General features: G+C 48.9%; 1 protein-coding gene across 2 annotated transcripts in view; it reads left to right on the forward strand.

Annotated features, from left to right (window-relative positions):
• Rdx (radixin) overlaps window positions 1-2,117 on the forward strand; it is a 58,974-nt gene extending 56,857 nt beyond the window's left edge. The window contains exon 16 of one of the 2 annotated variants that reach the window (XM_029542916.1): window positions 1,617-2,116. The gene's annotated coding sequence lies outside the window, so the exon portion shown is untranslated. Of the gene's footprint in view, window positions 1-1,616 lie in introns of both variants that reach the window. The other variant, XM_029542917.1, reaches the window with a different exon arrangement.
• Window positions 2,118-6,882: the final 4,765 nt, after the last annotated feature.

The following is a 6,882-nucleotide window of genomic DNA, read 5'->3' on the forward strand; positions in this document are numbered from 1 at the left end:
ACTCAGAAATCCGCCTGCCTCTGCCTCCCGAGTGCTGGGGTTAAAGGCGTGCACCACCACGCCCGGCTATTCCTTAGTTCTGAATGAAGCTGCAGCACTTCAGTTCCTCTGAGAGACTGTGAAGGGTGTGGATTGAGGTTCTGCGAGAGTTTTCCAAACATTTCCCCACCTGGTTACACATGGACATATGTGCAGCGATGCTTGAAGATGTGACATAGGCTCCGTCATGGCAGCGTGTCCTTTACAGTCCTTTCATGTTAAGGAACAGGTATTACATGCTCTTATGAGGGGAGGAAGTGTAGAAATGACGTCTTTAGCCTTGAGTTTTAGAGTCTATGAAGTGAGGTGCAGGTCACACTAGACTCCCAGACACTTCTTGACGCCACCGAAACTGTCACAGTTGGAAAGTTAACTTGAAGGCTGCAGGACACCCATGTGTGTCTGCTCTCACTCATTCAGAAATGGGTGTGACCAATGGTTAATTCATAGAATCCGGCAGTTCTTATTCCTGCTATTTGAACAAAAATCTCTGCTGGCAACACATCCTTAACATCCATGGATTGCTACAGACAACATTCTCTGCAACTTTTTTTTCCAGTGCAGAAATTCATTTACCCTATTTTGTTTGATTAGTTAAAAACCCCAGACTAAAATATGCTGGCTGCCCTGCTACTGTCTCCGTGACTTTCACCTGCTGGTAATGTGCCCTTCAAGGTGACGCCTTTGAGGGAGGCTGTCACCAAGCTATTGTCAAAAGCAGAGAAAAGGTGCCTGTGTGACTCACCAGAACCGCCAGGCTCAAGTGACAGATTTTGAATTACCCAGAGATGAATTCATGAAGGGACCGAGGGAGCTGGCAGTCACTGCCTCTTTCAGGCTGAACTGTCATAGAGTTGTCAGCCTTGGAAGGGCTGTGGCCTCTGAGGTCTGTGGGTGATGGAACAGGACTCAGTTGTCCCTTTAGCCTTGGCTCTTCCATCTTTAGGGTTTCCCTCCAGAACTGTCACCCAGCCTGCTTGTGGGATTCTGCTGGCAAGAATTTAGAGGTGGCACCCAAAGCCACAAAACAGAAACTAGCTGGCTGCTTTGATGAGTAGTGGCGCCCCCTACAGTCTCAGGACCAGATTACAGCCAAGTGACTGATCGGGCTGCTGGCTCCGTGTGTCTGTGTGGATCCCAGCTTCTCGTTCTCAACATTCAGGCCTTAGGTTCTCTGCACGAGGTCTCTCTGGGTGGGGTCCTTGAAGTAGGAAGTGACCTGAGGTGTGTGCCACACGGAGCTAGTGTGAGCAGATTTGCCCACTCCTCAGGTTCTCCTCCCTACCCTTTCCTTCATAGCAGAAATGCCTGTGACTGTTACGTCACATCCATCATGTGATTCTGGGGTCAGAATGTTCCCAAGCCTGTGGTTGATTTCTTTTTAGGCCCAGCTGAGGTCAGAGAGTCCGTGCCTCCTGGCCTCTTCTCAGCAGCATTCCACCCCCTGCGCAGCCCCTGAACATTCCCAGAGTGCTGAACAAGAACTCTCAAGGCCATGCCCTTGGCAACCCCGCCTGGTACTATTTAAGTTGAAGTTTCTTCTTTCTTCCTGACTGTCCTGTCATCTTTCTGTACAGGTCCCAGGTGGCTGACCCACGGTGGGCTTTAGGACTAAGGATGTACTGAGACCGCCCTGAGTCTTGAACACACCCACTCCCACACTCTGGCATCTCCATCCACCAGGGCGCTCACCGATGCTCCTCCCCTTGCCTGTTTGCTATGAGTTTCGCGTCTCTGTCTTCCTGTACTTCTTCACTGCCTTTTCTAGGGTCAGACCTCAGGAGATGGACCAGGACTTGGGATGTCTGCAGCCTTGTAGTCCTGAGCCAACATCCTGCTAAGCTTGGCTTTGAGATACCACTTTCTCAACCATGCTGGCAGGCGTAAGCTTCTGGAAATCCCCCAGGCTCCCCTTCCCCTCAACACTTTTTTTTCTGCATGATTAATTAGCTCATAAGAGGAATATATAGGGAGAATTTTCAAGACTTTACAGCTTTTTTTTTTTTAATGTAAGTGACTTAGAGAACAAACTTGGTGACGTGAACCCCCTTCCATGTGTATTCCTGTGGAATCTGCAGAAATTGATATGACATATGGCTCCTGTCTGGGCTGTTTGTATAATTGTATATACATATAGCAATAAATATATTCTAATGTCATCTGGAGCCTGGGTTCGCAGTTCTCTATGCACCTCATGGCAGGCAGTGGCTATAACACTCACTAACAGGTCCTCCTGACCACTGGGACCTCCCTGCTTTGTCTCAGTTTCTTGTCTTCTCCAATTGCACTAAGTGTTACTAAGATGCAGGTCAGGGTTTGGAGAAGGGTGAGGAGGGTTCAGGGCAGAGCTGGGATGTGAGGTGGCATTAGTAATTCATGCAGTGGCACCTGGCCTGACTGAGGGAGGTTTGAATGTACGAGGACTAAAGCATTGGGTGACAGTTTGCAATGTGACTCAGCGGTCTGACATTAGGGTGACTGTTCAGGTAGCTGAGTCACATTGCAAACTGTCACCTTAGGAATCTGTTGTACCTGCAAAGAATATGTCAGGTACTTGCCAGGCACAGAGGTAAACTTTAAAGATTTTTTTTTCATTAAAAAAACAAAACATACAAAGTATGTCACAATAGATGTGTTTTCATTGGTCAGAGGTTTTCAGGGTATGAGGGTGGTACAGAGGGCACATGAACAGACAGCCCTTTATCAACAGCACTGTTTATCTACTATCAAGGAGTGTTTATTCACACTGTCCTCTCGTGCACTTAAAGCCCTTTGATATCAGCATTTTTTTTATAACTTAAAAGATACCATGTGCTTGGTTGTAGTGGTGATATCAAATTTCTCAGTAGGCCTCTCCTTGGCCACACACAGAAATTGGTGTACAACTAGATTGGAACGTACTGTGGTGAGGGAAGGTTTGGGAGTACTTGGAAGGCCATCAATCAATCAACCAATCAATCAATAAGGACCAGAAGCCCGTGGGACTCACAGGCTGTGAGCTGCCGCCCACAGCCATGCTGTATCAATGCCATTCTTAATTCCATTTCTTAGCAGACCCTGCAGAGACTCCAGTCCTCAGCTCGAGAGCCTGCCAGCCACAGCCAATGTTGCTTTTCTGGACAGATCCTTCCTGGCTGGGGCTAGTGACTGACACGGGCAGAAGCCATTAGCAAAGCTATGCTGTGGTAGGGTATGGGCTAGTGCTTTGGGGGACTGCCTGGAAGCTGAGGCTGAGGAGGCTTAAGGATTTCCGGGGCAGGTGAGAAGCCTGGAGCTGCAGTGTGTGATCCGCTGTAAATTAGTGGGGATCAGGGCTTAAACCTTGGACCAGTTGCTCCATTCAGGGACCTTACTCTTCTGCTGTAGTCTAGGGTGTTTGAAATGAAGGAACGAGCCATATACCTCCATTTCTGCACTTAATTTCTGTTTGTAATGCGTCTTGGAAAAGGGAAAGAAGTCCCCTACTTTTCCTATTAAACAGAAGGTGGCTGGGTGGTACAGATAGGCCACGGAGGCAGGAGGATTAAGAGTGTTTGTGTTGAGTGCTCGCCAAGCCCAGCGCCCTACGCAGAGGCAGAACACAGCAGGCTCTCTCTGCCCACACTGCTTTTATGACTTTTCGCATATCACTGGACAAATGGACTGGAAGTTGATGGCTCAGAACCCCAAAGCCCACAGTGTCGCCACCGGAGAGAGAGAAGACAACACCTTCCAGGTGCCAACATCCCCACATGCTCCCTGAAGGAACACATGGCTAGGGAGGTCTCCCTTCTCCCCAGAGAACCCATACATAAGACGAGCACTCCAGCCCTGGCTCAAGATGCATTCTGCATTCCTTCCCGGGAAGATGCAGGCATTGACTGGAGAGTTTGTGAATAACACTGTTTCTCATGTTTTCTTTTGGGGGAGCTGGCTGGCTGCAGAAAGTCCAGTTACCCCCCCCCCGCCCCGCCCCGCGCAACCCACAGGGAGGGTAGGCCTGCCTTTTTGGAATTCAGTGGTAGACAGGAGGTTGAGCTACCCCAGCTAGATCTGCGCACTCCAGCAAGGAGATTCAGCCAGGCGCAATGGGATCCTCACCCCCTACCTACGCAATCTCTTGTTTCCTTGCTCTTGTCCTGTGTCTCTCACTTAATGTACACCTGACTCACCTGGAAGGTTTGCTAAGAAACAAGCTGGAATCCTTTCTCGGACTTGGTGGTAGAGCAGACAGACCACAGCCCTGCCTCAAGCATCTCCGTTGCTATCACATGCCTGGGTGAGACCAAGGCTCCTTCCCTAGGGACCACGCTCAAGACCTAGAAGCACTTGTTTGGAGGGATGAGCTGTATTTATTGTTCTCCTCAGACATTGCAAGAACCAAATGTTCTCCAGGCTGAGTCAGCTGGGTGGCATTTGCTAAACAGGGGCCAGTGAACATTCCTTGGTCAGCATGAGTAATTTTTATAAATCAAAATTCTCTTCTAACAAGTGGTTCTGCATTACACTCACTTCAGACTGGGCAGAACACAAGATGAATGGGTGCCGGCTACACTTCTACCCTGAAATGGTGATTTAAGGACAGAATCCCATTTTCTCTCAATAAAACCATAGACAGAGAGAGCCCAGTGCACAGATAAACAAGCACATAGCCAGGCTTTTCAGCGAAGGGAGAAGTGAGCTGTATGACTCAGCTTTTCACTGAATTGTAAAAGCCAAACATCCACAGATCAGGAGACAACATGATACTTCCTCACAATGGGAATGCATCTGAGGGATCAGCTGAAGAGGGGACACTGACAGAGGCACTTCCTAGACCCTGAGCTTTCCCTGAAATGGGTACTATCCCCATAGATTTCACCTACTTGAGTTCATATAACGAGTTAATCTGCATACACTATTCACTGCCTGATTTCACCCCACCAACACAAGAATTCCTTCAAACGCCTTTCGCCCCTTTGACTTTTGTGACAACTGTATCAAGTGTTTCTCCAGCCTTTACCACCAAGGCTGCTAGATGCCAAGCCAGTGAATCCTTCTAATGTCCCAGCCCAGCATGGCTTCCTAGGCAAGCCTCTGTAGGAATCCATGCCTAGACTCCTCCATTTTCTAGTCTTCCTACAGTCTGGTCCACCCCAGTAGAGATGCATTCCTTGCCACCCTTCCCATTTGTATTACACAAAGGCTCCATACGTTGCCTTCAGTAGTCTACCTATAGCCTCAGATGCCCTTCTTCCTGGGCATGCTGAGGGTCATGAGTTTCCATTGAGACTGAACATGGAGACTATCTGGTGAGGTCCCGTGCTGGCTAGTTTTGTCAACTTGACACAAGATAATCATCTGAGAGGGAGAAACCTCAACTGAGAAAATTCCCCAATAATATCTGGCTGTAGTTAAGTCTCTGTAGGGCATTTTCTTAATTAGTGATTGATGTGGGAGAACCCACCCCATTGTGAGTGCTGTCACTCTAGGGCTCTAAGCTCTAGGTTTTATTAAGTAGGCTGAGCAAGCCATGAGGAGCAAGCCAGTAAGCAGTACTCCTCCATGGCCTCTGCTTCAGCTCCTACCTCCTGCCTAGTTTGAATTCCTGCCCTGACTTCCTTCAGTGATAGACCATGTTGTGAAAGTGTAAGCCAAATAAACCTTTTTCCTCCACAACTTGCTCCTGGTGTTTCATCACAGCAATAACTCTAAGAGGGCAGTAGTATGTCTCTTGTAGTAGACTATAGGATATGGGTACTTGATGAAGTTTGACTTATGAATCTGATCATCCAGAAATCCTGGCTATGTGGTCCTGGTGGGGGTTTGGGGGACCCATCATACCACCAGTGAAGAAACAGAAGGGGACTTGGCTGAGTGAGGAAGGACTGAGTGCAGGCTCACTTCCTAAGTCTGCTGGTCCTATGGGAACTGAAACAACCCTTCTAAGGATGATGCCCTGTGACTTAATCACATTGCATGAAGTCCTACCCCTTAAAGGTCACATTAACTTCAGATTGTTGGGGACTAAGGTTTTATCACCAGAAACGCATCATAACCAAACCACAGCATGGTATCTATCTAGACTTAGCTCTTGAGGGCCAGGGGCTAGTCTACCTGCATCCCTGTGGTGGACGTGCCTGTGTTTATACCTCTAGTACCATGGGCGCCAGGGACATATCCTGATCAAGACTGTTAGGATCCTTGGTTGTTAGGATTGGGTGGAACTGACATTCAGGAGGAAAACCAGGAGTGCCACAAACCATTGCCCAGTGTGTAAGGGACTTCTGTATGTAGCCTTAAATATCCACTCATGGCTGTCAACCACCCCTTCCCTTCACCAGTCTGTGGCCTCTGTACATGGGTGTGCCATTGCTTTAGAGAGGTTGAAGTGGCAGGGCTGGACAGTAGGCTATGGCCTACATGCCTGGCTTCTTCAAAGGGACCAAGTGACTAGCTGGGCTAAGGTATAGCAGTGACCAGGCAAAGGGGAAGGGATCTGTGATATTTCTAGCAGTCTCCTGTCTCAGAACTACAGAAGACAAGCATCAGTGGGGCTCCTCCCTCCCTCCACAGGCAACTCTCTGGACCAGAGGCTGCCCCAGAGAAGAACCAGCAGTCCCCAAGCATGGACACCCAGGCCCCTTCATCCTGAGCCTCAAGTATTCTGTCATTACTGAACTGAAGATCCACGAGGTGGGACGTGTTCACATAGGGGCACTACTCCAAAGCTCATGCTAAAGTCACTGCGTCCTTGCTCCAGGCTCTTCCCTGGGGGTCTGTCACAGTTGGGGGTCTGTCACAGTTGGGGTCTGTCACAGTTGGGGGTCTGTCACAATTGGGGGTCTGTCACAGTTGGGGTCTGTCACAGTTGGGGGTCTGTCA

Source organism: Mus pahari, chromosome 10 (assembly GCF_900095145.1).
Source record: "Mus pahari chromosome 10, PAHARI_EIJ_v1.1, whole genome shotgun sequence".
In the NCBI taxonomy this organism is placed as follows: Eukaryota; Metazoa; Chordata; class Mammalia; order Rodentia; family Muridae; genus Mus; species Mus pahari.